The sequence below is a fragment of the Pseudonaja textilis genome, chromosome 2 (genome assembly GCF_049901715.1).
Source record: "Pseudonaja textilis isolate UNSWEBS1 chromosome 2, rPseTex1.2, whole genome shotgun sequence".
Lineage (NCBI taxonomy): Eukaryota > Metazoa > Chordata > Lepidosauria > Squamata > Elapidae > Pseudonaja > Pseudonaja textilis.
The window spans coordinates 38,240,893-38,257,868 of NC_141991.1; the positions used below are offsets into that span (position 1 = coordinate 38,240,893).

The 16,976-nt window shown below is 35.5% G+C and overlaps 1 long non-coding RNA gene across 1 annotated transcript in view; it reads left to right on the top strand.

Annotated features, from left to right (window-relative positions):
* Positions 1 to 16,976, top strand: part of LOC148126829 (uncharacterized) — a 34,264-nt gene that overhangs the window by 12,650 nt on the left and 4,638 nt on the right. The window contains exon 2 of the long non-coding RNA XR_015741610.1: positions 16,708 to 16,835. This is a non-coding gene — a long non-coding RNA (uncharacterized LOC148126829). The remainder of the gene's footprint in view (positions 1 to 16,707; positions 16,836 to 16,976) is intronic.

Below are 16,976 nucleotides of genomic sequence, written 5' to 3' on the forward strand. Positions count from 1 at the left end.
TACACTGGAATATATTTTTGTTGGGATGATTTTTGTATTCTCAGATGTGGAATTGGTCAGATGAAAAGAAAGCATGGTATTTCTTACATGTCCTTTATATTTGAAGTCTATAGCAATGAAGATTATTGCAAATTGAGTTTCAAACTACTTTGAAGGGATTTGGGATAGCGAGGATGGGAATAATGCTTCCATCTGCATCATTCAAAGTGGTAATAAATGAAGAATAATAAAAGAATACCTAGGTTGAGTGTTTTGATTTTATTGGAGTTCTTTACATGCTATTTTCACCCTCCCTTTCCCCCTTACACTCTGTTTTATGTTTAGAGACTTGCTTCAGACTTTAATGATAATATTTGTCATTGAGAATTTTTTCCACCTGGCAAAAAAATGGCCTCACTTTATTTTAGGTTGACACATAGTTTATATATTTTTAGGCTGGAAGGTCCAAAACATGTTTCTTTATATTTTCCTACAATTAAAAAAATAAATTGTTGATACATTTTTGCAGCTGGATAGAATAGAATTATCACGAGGCAGGCTACCCTGGTGATCTATACTGGTTGTAAGTATGATATGTTATGCTCAGGGCAATTTAGATAAGGCTCACAGTAAAATGATGGGAAAACTTTATTTTTGTTTTGTTTACCCTCTTTGAATTTTTAAAATCCAGGATGGGGAAAGGATGGCTTTGTAGTCTATAGAGATTATCAGTCATTCAAATCATGGTTGTCCCACAGGTGGTTTTTCAGGAGGCAACTGGACTTTCTTGTTTGTTCTTTTGAAGATGTTTCACTTCTCATCCAATGGCTGGCTTTGTAGTTGTTGCTGAATGGCACATCCCAGATTCACTTGCAATTATTAGGTGGATTGGCTAGAAAATGGAAAGTTCAGCAACATCTAAAAGGCCACATCTTTCATTTCCATATATTAACATATAATGCAAAGTTCAAATTAATGTTGGAATATAAGATTCACACAAGGGAATTTCTTCTCTTAAAACATAAGGCTTTGTCACTGATAAATGCAAGGACTAGGAACAGGTTCACCGTTTTTAATTTCTGCATACAAGAATCTGAAGAGCTAAAGCAAGATATGAAAACCAAATCCTATCTCCCCGTGGGAAAAAAAATCAGGTATCAGAAAGAAAAAGATCTAGGTTTCCAGTGTAAGCTGTTCTGATAACCAAGGAAACATGGAGGATGGATGCCCCGAGCAAGTAGAAGTTGAATGCAGGCTTCTGATCTCAAACAAGGAAGGTCAAGGAAGGTATCTCCAGTGAGAATGTTATTAAAGAAAGGAATATAAGAACAAAAGGAAAATCAGAGCACAGTTTAGGAGCAGAGAAAACATAGGTTAATATACAACAAAGGTAGGAAGAGTCAAGAAAAGACAAAGCTTTTAAAACAATAAGGTTCATTCTTTCAATCATTTGCAAATGAGATTACATAGTGATAGAAATATTTGTAGAGGGAAAAGACAATCATGACCTAACTTCAGTAGAAACTGAGGTAAAAAAAAAGCTGTAAATTGACTGTCAAAGAGAAAATAATGACATGTTGATTGATAAGAGACAAGAAAAGTCATAATAGACTATTAAGCAAATCTATGTACCCAGAATTTGGGATAATTAAGTAAATATTTGGAAGATAATGTGCATTTAATAGAAGCTTTACACTAATTACTCAAGGAAGCTATGTTTTGATTAAGATGGTATAAAGCCAGAGCCCCAGGGGAGGGGAGTGTAAAATGTTATACAAACTTACACTTAGTTAAGAAAGAGAGGAGGCAAGATAGATAGTATAAGTGGTTAATGAAAAGGATCCGAAAATACTAGAAAATTTACATTTTCTTCATACATTATAATAAAGTCCTTATTTTGTAGATCATGCCAAATGCAGAACATATTAAATCTAATGGGAATGACAGAACACTTCATCGTTCTAATATGGAAGTTTTAGAAGGATAAAAGGTATTCTAATAATTATAATAGTAGTCTGAAGAGAGAAAGAAGTGAGACAAAATAGATATTGTCCCAGATTTTCAAATGTGTGCAGTAAATATATAAAAAGAATGGCAGGGTAAATAGAAATGAAATGAAACCTGAAGCCAAACTGAAAATTGAAACACTTACATTTGAGAAATGTAGATAAGACCACTTTGTTGATTGGATGAAGAAAAATCTAGACCACTTATGAACATAAAAATGAAAAATAAAAATTCTGAATTAATGTTCAATGATTAAAAGACAAATAGTGGAAATCTGCATGCTTAGTACATTTACAGTTGATGGTAAAAATGTCAATAGACAAAAGTTTTGTGCATTTAAGGAAGAAATAAAGATAGACAGTGGGCTGGTGAAATAAAGAGGCTAATAGGAGGAAGGGAATATGAACATGATAGATAAAAACATTTAATTCACAATAAAAATCAGAAAGCATTTTTTTTTTAATGATAATGACCAGTTATGAAATCTGGACAGAAATATATATTTGGAGTTGGTTAATAAATGAACCATTCTGTTAGTTATAGACTAATTAAGAATAGAGCATTGTAACATTAACTCATGAAAAGACACCTGAGCGATAATTTATAATCAGCTTCTACAGACCTAATTTATTTTATTTTCATTTGTATACTGAACAAATTAATAAGTCTGTTCTTTCTGTTTTTAGCATTAATTTATTTTCTTTTGGAATTTCTTTTCAGATTAACTTTATTAGCATATGAGAACATTGTCTTCTTAGACAATCTGCATGTATTTTCACAGATAGATCTGACTTCAGTAATCTTGTAAATACATGAAAATTATTAATAAATCTTTCTCTTGGCTTTCTCAAAAAATGTCATCTAGTTTATGTTTACCTTGAAAATATGAAATTAAACTACAAGGAAAAATTAAGTGGGGAACAAATGTTGCTTTCTAGTATACACATATTAATAAAAGCTAGTACAAAGCATTTCTTTATGCAAAATAATATTGTAAAAAACAATGACTTTTTCACTAGAACAAATCATCCCTTTTATTTTATAGGAAATATTAGCCTTTATAACCTGACAAATATCTAGTTCATGTCTATCTCAAACCTGCATATAGGATTCCTGGTGAGAATACAAGAAATACATTTCCAACAGCAATTTGCTTTTTTGAATGAAATACATTTAACATTCCACATCATTAATATTAAGAATTAGGTATGAACTAGAGAGATGAAAAAAAATCTAATTGCTAATTTTTCATAAGCAATAGGCTAAATGAAGCTCAGTGTGATTGGCAATTATAAAGACCTCCTGAAGTTTCATTTTATTACAACCTTGTCCTTCTCCTGGGACCAAAGTATATTGCCCAAGCCACCTTCCTCCTAATCATACAAGAATCTGTTCACCTTTGAGTTTTCTAAGCAATTTATCTCTTACAAAATTGAATTGTTCTTCCAAGTGATTGCAATTCACAGTTGCTAATTATACCAGAAGTTTGTCCATTGCAATTGTCATTCAAAAGTGGTCTAAGTGATAATAGATTTCCATGTCAGGTTTCGGAATCCTATGTTAGAATGCATGATTTTTGAAATGGAGGGCAGCAGTTCTTTTTATTTATTTTTAGATCTGGTATAGATCTGATCGTTAGGGAGGGAGGGTGTGTGTGTGTGTGTGTGTGTGTGTGTGTGAGAGAGAGAGAGAGAGAGAGAGAGAGAGAAACTAACAATTTGTGTGTTTATTGTAGGATTTTACATCATGTTCAATACATTTGTTTGCTTCAATCCAGGATATCAGAGTTGAAACAAAACTGTATTTGTAAATCTCTTCTATTATCTTTTCCGCATAAATGATGATATATCAGCTACAAAGAAATGTCAGGGTACTTATATATACCTGGGAGTAAGCTACATTAAATTTAATAGAATGAACTTATATTTTGTTTATCTCATTTAACAGTTCGTCAGCACTGTGGGAACTGTTAACCATGCTGCCTTTTATTGCAATACACACCAACATTCAGAATATTGTTCTTTTAAACTTGAACACTTATGTTGGGAGAAATTGGTACATAGAAATGTGTACAACTCTATTTACAAGTCTCTCTTTTGTATAATTTGGGGGTACAGTACTATGAATAGTGTAGGATAATCTATTTTTTAAAATTGTACATGGACATTTGAAGGGTTTGTTCTTTGTTCTTTTTTTGTAGAAACTCCCTTGCATTACAGCTATCAATTTAAAATAAAATTCTTCCCATTTGTTTCTGCAGCAGAACACATTTATTTTTTGTTGTGTTAAAAATGCCCTTGGCTAAATCACTCCTATCCACTGTAAGGTACCATATTTCTTGAAGAATATCACAAAGCTGCTGTTATGTTAATGCTGAAAGACATATACATTGCCTTTCTATATACAATTTAAGAAGTTGTTTCTTATTTTCAAAGATATGAAATTTCTTATAGACAACTCTCTTGGGGACAGCCTATCTTGTTCTGAAGCTATTTAGATATTAAGCCAGACAAGTGCCCTTTTGAAGTTTTGATGTTTTTCAGACACTCATGTTTAATAAAATAAGATAGGATAATTTCCTGTATTGTTCCTAGGCTAGACAGCATATTCTTGGGGATGGTGGTGATATTCTTTTTGTTTTTAATGTTGTAAACCATCCAGAGTCACTTATGGCAAGATGGGGAGCAAATAAATGCCTATTATCATCATCATCTAGCCTTTAGAATCACTAGCTTAACCATTTTGTAGCATTAATAGTTTTCTGACAGTCCACATATTTACTTTTAATAATAACTTTACACTAGATTCTTGACTACTTCCTCAATATATACTTGGTGATCAAAGATGATTGTGTTAAAAAAATCTGTACACAAGCATCCATTATTTCCAATAGTTGACTATAAATCAAATACATTATATAGGAGCCTTGGTGGTGCAATGGTTAGAGTGCAGTATTGCAAGCTACTCCTACTGCAATTTGGCAGATCGAATCCCACCAGGCTCAAGGTTGACTCAGCCTTCCATCATTCCAAAGTGGGTAAAATGAGGAGCCAAATTGTTGAGGGTAGTATGCTGACTCTGTAAACTGCTTTGAGAAGGCTGTAAAGCACTATAAAGCGGTATATAAGTCTAAGTGCTATTATTCACACAATGGATACAAACAACCTCAACTTATCAACCTCTTTCTGAAACTTATCACTCAATATTCGAAAAAAAGTCATTTTTTTAAAATTTGATGCACATTTTACTATCAAAAAGTTATTGTACGCTATCTCCAAATATATTCCTTTTAACTGAATGAAATATTTAGATCCAGTTTTTAAATATTGGCAATTCCTTTACAAACATTCATATTCCATATAGGTAAATCAGAATCATTTAAAACTGAAGTGATTGATTTAACCACTGGATAAGAAAGGTCATAAAATGGGGCAAAACTCACTTATCAAATGTTTTTCTTAGTAACAGAAATTTTGCACTCATACATTGAGGACTACCCCATAACAGCCTCCTCTTCCTTTAAATACTTGTCATTTAAAACTACTTGCATTTATTCAGATTAGTCTCATGAGGAAAACCTCTCCTCAGCTCATGCAGATGAATTAGTCATTAATACATATTACCTGGCTGATTTCACAGCCATCTCCAGACTGTTTATTAGTCCCTGAAAAAGCTTCTGTGAAGGAAAAAAAAAAAGGAACATTATCTTGAAGGTGATTAGAAAAACCCATTAAAATTGGCATTTTTCCATATGATTTATGTATATTTTTAAAAGATGAACACAATATTAATAGAGAACAACTATAATCATGCTGTTTATACTAAGTATTAGTTATAATTTATTTGTGTCCTTCCTCCAGAGCTTTCTATTGGTTGAATTTTCTTTTTATCAGCATTATCAATGAGATCAATTCATATTTTTTCATTGAATTTTCATTAAAAACTTTTGAAACACAGATAATGTTCCTTTAATTTCTTGGTTAAAAATACTTTGCTACCAAGCAAAGAAACTTCAGCCATTAAGAGTTATGCCTTGAGAGTAGTAGAACCAGAGATGACCCAATAAAATTGAACTGTGGAAAAATCATCCTTCTGCTTAAACATGATCTATATTTCTTACATATGCTTAAACAGTCTGTATGATGTACTCATAATTTATGTCCTCATTGCAGCATGATGTAACCTTTACCACAGTAATAACAATATTCATAAGTATACTTCGCACTAAAAAAAGCTATTTATAATGACATTTGATTAAGAATTTTTTTGTGAAGATATGTGAAGGATGAACAAACTTGATGTTAATGAACTGTCTTTGTTACTGAAACGCTGCTTATTGTGAAGTTCAGCTATGAGAATGGAAAGGGAACACCTATTTGTTTCCCACCAGGCTTTAATAAACTGTAGTGTAGGAACCTGTAAATAGCATCTGCATATAAGGCTAAGACTTAGCCTTAGGGAGCATACCTCTTTCACCTGCTTCTGCTTTATTTATTTATCAAATTTATATAGCTGCCCAGCTCACCCAAGGTGACTCTGGCCAGCACACTGCAATTAATATTATAAAAGAATATAGAAACAGCAAATTCAAATATAAAAAGCACAATAATAAATAACCTAACAACCCAAAATATCAAATGCTACATTAAAGGAGAATAAATAAATTACTGGTTCAATGGAAGCCCAAGGCATGGCCACATAACTGGTCATGAAGATTTTTTTGAATATCTAAAGGGGATTGATAAACAGACAGGTTGTCAGTGAAGGTCACAAATAAGTTTATTCATTACAGGCTTGCCGCAATATTCTACAACCTTTTAAAAATTGGAAAATAGCATCTCCCATTCTTTTTCCAACATTCTTCCATCTTTTATATTTCTGTTAATCTGTTCCAACTAGAGCATGGCACAAAACAAAAATCTGGTGTTGTAGTCTTGTGTGGTATTATGTCACATTATTAGAGCATAAAGTACTCCGAATATTGTTTTAATCCAGTCAGAATGTCACTAAAACATAAACTGAGGCTACTTATTCGTGTATAGCAGGAGTGTCAGACTTGATTTCATTGAGGGCTACATCAGGGTTGCGTTTGACCTCGGGTCCAGAGTGGGCATGGCCAGCTTGATGTCACTTGTGTTGGGGGCTCCTGTGGTGGCCCGAGTGCTCTGCCAGCTGTTTCCTGGGCTCCCAAGCTCCATTTTCAGCTACGATGTCCTCTTGTAACCTCTTACCACTAAAAATGGAGCTCATAAGAGCCACATGCAGCCCTCCCAAGCTGCATTTTCGCTGGCAGAGGCACCACAGGCCAGTCCTTTGCTGTTTCCAGGGTGGCCCTGCAGGCCAGATCTAAGCACCCCTGCAGGCCAGATCAAGCCCATGGGCCTTGAGTTTGACATCCCTGTGGTACAGGGATGCTAGCTGGTCATTTTTTTAAACATACTGAAAGGTATTGATTTTTTTTCTTCAATATTCTGTTGGTACATTTTATAGGTAAGAGTGACTCTTTAAATGAATCATAGGTCAGGGACAAATCAATATTTCAAAGTCATCCAAAGCTGAAAAGCATGGAGTGACAATAGATTTAACAGATCCATGGAAATTTCATAGGCAGGGTGATTCAGTAAAACACATTCAAAATTGCTTTGTGAAACCATGTTTGTAAATATGTCTATATGATTAACATTAAGTCCTACTTTCTGATTGACATAACTTTAAAATGTGAAATTCTATTACATTTATGTAATTTTCTAAAGGTCTCGAGTTAGCTACACAGCTCTGTAACATGGAAGCACCCATCACATTTTAAAGTCTTTGAAGTTAAAAATGCTTTTACTTTTAATAAAAAGAGCATTGATTTATCTCCTAAACCCAGAAGCATTCTAAGTCACAGTGGCTTTGAAATACCTTGTCTGCCACAAAGATCAACTGCTACTGTATTTTACAGATAATGTAATACATAATAGATAAGATGACCTATCTCTATAGAAATGCAGAATACTTCATTATCAGTTTCATTTTTCCCAGTGCTCAATTATCACTTTCTTTTTTATGGCAGATAAAAAAACATAACTAAAAAGCAGTCCAGATGTAACTCATTTGTGTTAACCTAGCTTCTATATTGTATCAGCAGATTTACATCCCCAATTTTTTTTATCCAGGGTTGTCAGAATTCATAGATATTAAAGGGAGCCCACTGCTCTATGAAAAATTAATGGCTCGTGAAAAAACATTTTGAAGCATCTTCATATTGGAGCCCAGCAAAGCTATATTCCAAGTTTAGCTCAGAAGATAAGGACTATGAACTATTTTCATATAGGTAGTCCTCAACTTACATTTAGTGATTTTTCAATGTTACATCACTGAAAAAGTGACTTATGACTATAAGTCACATGATCAAAATTCAGACAATTAGCAACTGATTCATGATGGTGACAGTGTCTCGGGCAAAGCAAAGTCAAACAGGAAACCAGATTCACTTCACAACCATGTTACTAACTTAGCAGTTGCAATGATTCACTTAATAACTGTGGCAAGAAAGTTCATAAAATGGGGCAAGCCTCACTTAACAAATGTCTCACTCAGCTAGATAAATTTTTGGCTCAATTGTGGTTGTATGTCTACCAGTATTATTTGTTGATAAAGTATTATTTGGTTATAAAAATATGTAAAAAGTAGTTTCTTCATACTGCTGAAGAAAATTGTTATATTCAAAACCCTATGGATTCTAATCTTCTTAAAAGATCCCATTAGATCTTTATGTCTATACTGTATATTTATTGACTAAATATTTATTTTATGTAAACTGCCAGAATTTTCCACATTGATTTTTTAGATGTATTCTTTCAAGAAAACCAAAATCATTTTTCATTAAACTGCAGCCTACTCTTGTTTTTGAAATCAAATAGTTATCCAGCTCAGTACATAACTCACTAACAATTTACTTTATGATTCAAACATTTAACACCATGTGTAATGCCATTCCAAGATGATGTGTATCTAAGGAATCAAAAGTGAAACTTAACAGTATTTTAACCGATTAATGATAAAGTTTAAAATAATTAAAAATTATTGAACTAAAAATCTGAACAAATTCTATTAAACCCAATGTAAATGTGGCATAAGTAAATCTTATAACAAGAAATCATTAGGTTCCACTGAGTTGAGTTAATCTTGTTTACACTATGGTCCACCTTGGCCTGCCTTTGATAATAACTCATAGTACTTCAAAGAAGATTCCAGTAATCTCTGTCAGGCTTTATCCAGTCATGGCAATAAATCCCTGCTCAAAACTCAACCCCATATTCATTGATTAGTTAACAGCCAGCAGTGCAAAATATGTTGCTTTATTGCAGACAAGAAGGAAGCAATATTACACACTGTAGAGCAGTGGATATGGCCTTCAAGGGAATATTCAGAAGACATAAGAGAATCAACATGGGCAAAAGCATTCCTTATGTCCTGAAAAAGAAGCAGTATTGGGAAGAGGCTTAGACTGGTCCCTTCTTGAAATAAAAAACTAGAGAAGCAAAATACAAGGAACTTTCAAGATTCTGTCACTATAACTTAATTCAGTATACTGAATTATGGCCTTAGAGTGGAATTGCTTTCTTGAGCTAGAATACCAGGATTGATATCCCATCTTTTTTCCTCCTGCCCTTTCAAGTCAACATCCCCTCAAGGAAACAGAGTATGGATGTCAAATTTGATCACATCACATGACATATTGTGATGTATTGTGACGGTTTTGCCTTTGCGGAGCCAGGGCAAACGTGGCCTGTGCATGACGTATCTGGCCCGCATGACACCAGTTTAATAGGCCCGAGTTAGAGCAACTGGTTGATTGACTCTTAACATAGCCCATTTCCCCCAAATTCATAATAAAGGCATCTTCTTTCTATTGTTCTTTTGCAATCATCCTATTAGCCCTTTCTCTTTCCTATTAAATAGTGCTTATTTATGAAAGACACTTGGAAAAGGAATTCTGAAGGTAATATGGATACATGTTGGGTATGAACATAGTATATATATTGCAGAAGCAAAATTTTTGAGGTAGAGAGTCCCCAAACAATTTATGGGATAAAAGGTATGGCTAGAAATTTAAACTGTTTTTGGAAAGAGGTTAGCAGGTAGAATTGATGGTTATAGTAACATCCTCACACCAAGTCCCAGGAAGGAATGTGTAATTCTTAAAGGTTTGAATACCATTAGGTTATCTTTGGGAATATGTGCTTCTGTTTGTGTGTACACTCATTAATTATCTATTAATTTCCTAAGGATAATTTCAACTCAATGAAAGTTCAATTAAGTTCACCAAAGTTATTAGAAATAGTTCATTTGGTATTAAAATAAACTACAAATGGTCTGTTGTCTAAGATATTTTTAAATTACCAAACTAGCAAATGAATTTTCACCAGAAAATCCATATCCTGAATAATACATTTACGTAAAAATCATATAAATGGCATTAATAAGAACTTTAGAAAAGATGTCATGGACCAAAACAAATTGGATTAGTTCCCCATCTATCCCCTTGTCCAAATCATTGATGAAGATATTGAAGAGTACTGGACCTAAGGCGGAACCTTGTGGTACCCCACTGCTTACTTCCCTTCATGTAGATGTAGTACCATTAAGGACTCTTCATTGAATATGGTTTATCAGCCAGTTACAAATCTATCTGATGGTGATGCTGTTTATCCCACATCTTTCTAGTTTATCAAGAAGTAGGTTGAGGGCTACTTTGTTGAATGACTTGCTGAAGTCTAAGTATATTATGTCCGCAGCATTTTACTGCTTTACTAATTGAGTCACTCTGTCAAAGAATGAAATAAGATTAGTTTGGCATGATCTGTTTTTAACAGACTTCTACTGGCTACCAGGTATAACTTTATTAGTTAGAACTTGGCAAATATTCTATGGATGAAAATCCTAAAGGGGAAAACCACTTAAGAATCTTGGGAAACTCTAAAAAGTATAATCATAGAACCCCAGACCAGCACAATACCACTGAGAAAGAAAAACAAGAAATCCAAGAAGAAACCAGCATGGCTGCACAAAGATCTCTCTGGCAAATTGAAAGAAAAAAAGAACAAGTACAAAAAATGGAAAGAAGGACACACAACTAAGACAGAATATCAGCAGATAGCCAGAGTTTGCAAAGACAAAGTCAGGATAGCAAAGGCTCTGAATGAACAAAGACTTGTAACAAAAGTCAAAGATAATAAAAAAGTGTCTTCCAACATATAAATAACAAGAAAAAAAATCAAGGAAACAGTCGGTCCACTAAAGAGAGAAGATGGCAAGGAAGTAACAGGCAACAGAGAGAAAGCATAACTGCTTAACTCATTCTTTGCATCAGTCTTCACGCAAAAAGAAACTATAGCTCAACCCACCCAAAACATAACTGTAAAAGACAGACCAGGAATAAAAGTTAAAATAAGCAAAAAAAAAAAATAGTAAGAGAACACCTGTCTGATTTTGATGAACACAAATCACCGGGACCTGATGGATAACATCCCAGAGTTTTAAAGGAGCTGGCAGAGGTCATCTCAGAACCACTGCACCATATCTTACAAAAATTCTGGAGCACCAGGGAACTACCAGAGGAATGGAAAAGAGCAGGTGTGGTTCCCATCTTCAAAAAAGGAAAAAAAACAGATCCAGGAAACTATAGACCAATCAGCCTAACATCAATACCCGGGAAGATACTGGAAAAGATAATAAAAAATAGATCTGCCAACATCTAGAAACAGCTAAAGTAATAACTAGCAATCAGCATGGGTTTGTTAAGAACAGATCATGCCAAACCAATCTTATTTCATTCTTCAACATAGTGACTAAACTAGTAGACCAGCAAAATACTGTGGACATAATATACACCGTTCAAAAAAAATAAAGGGAACAAAAAAATAAGACATCCTAGATCTGAATGAATGAAATATTCTTATTAAATACTTTGTTCATTACATAGCTGAATGTGCTGACAATAAAATCATACAAAAATTATCAATGGAAATCAAATTTAGCAACCCATGGAGGTCTGGATTTGGAGTTACACTCAAAATTAAAGTGGAAAAAAACCCTACAGGCTGATCCAACTTTGATGTAATGTCCTTAAAACAAGTCAAAATGAGGCTCAGTAGTGTGTGGCCTCCACGTGCCTGTATGAACTCCCTACAACGCCTGGGCATGCTCCTAATGAGGTGGCGGATGGTCTCCTGAGGGATCTCCTCCCACACCTGGACTAAAGCATCCTCCAACTCCTGGACAGTCTGTGGTGCAATGTGGCATTGGTGGATGGAGCGAGACATGATGTCCCAGATGTGCTCAATTGGATTCAGGTCTGGGAAATGAGTGGTCCAGTCCATAGCATCAATGCCTTCGTCTTGCAGGAACTGCTGACACAGCCATATGAGGTCTAGCATTGTCATGCATTAGGAGGAACGCAGGGCCAACCGCACCAGCATATGGTCTCACAAGGGTCTGAGGATCTCATCTCGGTACCTAATTGCAGTCAGGCTACCTCTGGCAAGCACATGGAGGGCTGTGCAGTCCCCTAAAGAAATGCCACCCCACACCATTACTGACCCACTGCCAAAGTGGTCATGCTGGAGGATGTTGCAGGCAGCAGAATGTTCTCCACGGTGTCTCCAGACCCTGTCATGTCTGTCACATGTGCTCAGTGTGAACTTGCTTTCATCTGTGAAGAGCACAGGGCGCCCGTGGCGAATTTGCCAATCTTGGTGTTCTCTGGAAAATGCCAAATGTCTTGCACCGTGTTGGGCTGTAAGCACAACCCCCACCTGTGGAAGTCGGGCTCTCATACCACCCTCATGGAGTCTGTTTCTGACCGTTTGAGCAGCCACATGCACATTTGTGACCCGCTGGAGGTAATTTTGCAGGGCTCTGGCAGTGCTCCTCCTGTCCCTCCTTGCACAAAGGCAGAAGTAGTAGTCCTGATGCTGGGTTGTTGCCCTCCTACGGCCTCCTCCACATCTCCTGATGTACTGGCCTGTCTCCTGGTAGCGCCTCCATGCTCTGGACACTACGCTGACAGACACAGAAAACCTTCTTGCCACAGCTTGCATTGATGTGCCATCCTGGATGAGCTGCACTACCTGGGCCACTTGTGTGGGTTGTAGACTCATGCTACCATTAGAGTGAAAGCACTGCCAGCATTCAAAACTGACCAAACCATCAGCCAGAAAGCATAGGAACTGAGAAGTGGTCTGTGGTCACCACCTGCAGAACCACTCCTTTACTGGGGATGTCTTGCTAACTGCCTATGCTTTCCACCTGTTGTCTATTCCATTTGCACAACAGCATGTGAAACTGATTGTCAATCAGTGTTGCTACCTAAGTGGACAGTTTGATTTCACAGAAGTGTGATTGACTTGGAGTTATATTGTGTTGTTTAAGTGTTCCCTTTATTTTTTGGAGCAGTGTATTTAGATTTCAGCAAGGCATTCAACAAAGTAGACCACAACCCGCTTCTTAGTAAGCTAGAAAAAAGTGGAATAGATAGCACCACCACTAGATGGACTCACAACTGGCTGACAAACCGTACTCAACGAGTAGTCCTTAATGGCTCAAAGTCTACATGGAGGGAAGTAAGCAGTGGGGTGGCACAAGGTTCCATCTTAGGCCCAGTACTCTTCAATATCTTCATTAATGACTTAGATGAGGGAACTTACCAAATTTGCAGATGATACTAAGCTGGCAGGAATAGCTAATACCCAAGAAGATCCAGATGGATCTTGACAGATTAGAATACTGAGCCGTATCTAACAAAATGAAATTCAATGTAGAGAAAAGTAAAGTCCTACACTTAGGTAAGAGAAACTAAAAGTACACATACAGACTGGGTGAAACCAGGCTCAATAGCAGTAACTGTGAGAGGGATCTTGGAGTCTTAGTGGACAACCAGTTAAATATGAGCCAGCAGTGTGTAGCAGCAGCCAAAAAAGCTAATGCAATCCTAAGTTGTATTAACAGAGAGATACAGTCAAGATCAAGGGAAGTACTAATTCCATTCTATAAAGCCTTAGTAAGACAACACCTAGAGTACTGCATCCAATTTTGTTCATCACATTATAAAAAAGTTGCTGAGACTCTACAAAAAGTACAGAGAAGAGCAACCAGGATGATTAGGGGACTGGAGACTAAAACATACGAAGAACGGTTATAGGAACTGCGTTTGGCTTGTCTAGTGAAGAGAAGGACCAGGGGAGACATGATTGCAGTCTTCCAATATTTGAGGGGCTGCCACAGAGGAAGGGATCAAGCTATTTTCTAAAGCACCTGTAGGCCAGACAAGGAATAATGGATGGAAACTGAACTAGGAGAGATTTAACCTGGAAATAAGGAGAAACTTTCTGACAGTGAGAACAATCAACCAATGGAACAGCTTGCCCTCGGAAGTTGTGGGAGCGCCATCACTTGAGACTTTCAAGAAGAGATTGGACTGTCATTTGTCAGAAATGGTGTAGGGTCTCTCACTTGGGTGGAGGGGTTGGACTAGATGACCTAAAAGGTCCCTTCCAACTCTGATTATCTGTTATCTGTTATTTATTTGTTTCTAGATGTTTACCTATCTGTTTTTGATTATTTTTTCAAGTATCTTCTCAGGTATTGATGTCAGGCTGATTAGTCTGTAGTTTCCTGGATCTGATTTTTTTCCCTTTTTTGAAGATGGGAACCACATCTGCTCTTTTCCAACACTCAGTTTCCAAATGCTCCAGGATTTTTTAAAAATATGGTACAATGGTTCTGAGGTAACATCTGCCAGCTCCTTCAGAATTCTGCAATGTAATCCATCAGGTCCTGGTGATTTATATATCAAGATCAAACAGGGGTTCTCTTATCATTCTCTTGCTTATTTTTATTTTTATTTCTAGTCTGTCTTTTACAATTATGTTTTTGATAGATTGGGCTATAGTTTCTTTTTGCATGAAGACTGATGCAAAGAATGAGTTAAGCAGCTCTCTACTGTCTGTTACCTCCCTGCTATCTTTTCTCTTTAGTGGACCAACCGTTTCCTTGACTTTTTTCTTGTTATTAATATGTTGAAAGAAGCTTTTTTTATTATCTTTGACTTTTGTTGCAAGTCTTTGTTCATTATGAGCCTTTGCTTTCCTGACTTCATTTGCGGATTTGGGCTATTGGCTGATATTCTGCTTTAGTTATGTGTCCCTCTTTCCATTTTTTTGTACTTATCCTTTTTTTCTTTAATAAAAGAAAAAAGGTCCTTGGAAGTTTTTTAATTCAACCCTTGTTGAAGAATGTGACCCTTTATCATTCTGGACAAATGGCTACCCAATCTCTTCTTAAAAATCTCCAGTGAGGGAGCACCCACAACTTCTAGAGGCAAGCCATTCCACTAATTAAGTTTTCTCATTGTCGGGAAATTTCTCCTTAGTCAGATCTCTCTTTTATAAGTTTCCATCCATTACTTCTCCTGCCTTCAAGTGTTTTGTAGAATAGATCTTAATTAATTGTGGTAGAAGATCTTTGTGATCTGAGCTACAATCAGCAGAGGTCTTACTGATTTAATCAATCTCCCTCTTTTTTGCAAAATATATAGTCAATTTGATTTTGGTATTATCCATTCAGTGTTCAACTATAAAGTAATCTTTTAAGTTTTGGAAAGAAGACATTTACCATAAACTCTGAGCGATCTCAGCAGACCACTACTAGTCTGTCTCTAGATTCTTTTTATATGTCATTTCTCCCTATTATTCTACATGCTGTTTCACTTCAAACTTGTATTTAACATGGCATTTGTTCTTGATGTATCAATAAAATGCTGCAAGTCATCATAGAAGTGTTCAATTTTCATTACTTGTGCATCTGTAGTTTAGAGCATTGAATGGATTGTCATGATGTTATTTGGCTTGACTTGGACTTGAATTGAGTTCATTCTATCATTTGGGGGGTTCATCCAATCACTGACTTTGACACACTTTTGTTAATAATAATAGATACTCAACTTCTTCTATTATTTTCTTGTCTGCAGTAGATCCTATACTCCTCTCATGTGAAGCAACTTATTTCAGTCTGTCTCAGTTTGCTGGTTCCCAGAAAGTCAATGTTCAGTCTTACATTTCTATTCTAACAAATGTCTATCATAGTTCATAGTTCTATCATATCATATTTGCAGATATCTTTTGCCTCTCACACATCAGAAGCTGAAGTCTCACACATCAGGAGCTGAATATCATAAATATCAACGCTACTTATACTTTTGGGTGATTGAATTGATCGCTCTATGAATTGGAAGTCATGGTGTAGAAAGAAAATGCTTATAGATTATATCATGTTAAAAAGAATGGACTATTGATTTATGCAACATGATTGTTAAACATGATCCTTAAAGCCAATCACATTCTATGTGCATCATAAATTTGCCGTAATAATCTAGAACTCATCCAAAATTAAGCAACACTAAGTAAGCTATTCTTCTCCATTATAATAGAACAATTTTAAGGTTCTTAACTGATAGTCTCAATTTTTCCAGTGACTTGTGCATTATATAGGGTTGCCAAACCAATATAGGAAGAAGTTATATAAATGGTATTTTATATTAATGCTTTGCAGCCTCCAGAAAATTCTTACAAATCAACTTCCATAAAAATGTCAATTGTTCCTTAAATGTTTAAACTGTTTTAAAATATATACCTTATTCTATTTGCTGAAGTATTACTTGCATTTATCCATTTACAGACATACTATTTTGGAAGATGGAACTCTAAAAATTGCCAATGTTACCAAAGCAGATGCTGGGAGTTATACATGTATAGCAACAAATCATTTTGGCATAGCCAGCAGCACTGGGAACCTGATAGTAAAAGGTAAGATGTTACCTTCACCAGATAGTTCCTTAGGCTGAGTTCCAGTAAGATATCTGTGAATTTGTACATCTTGGAAAGTTTTTAAAAATGATTAAATTTGCATGTAGATTTCTGAAAAGCTACTTTTCTGAAATATGTATG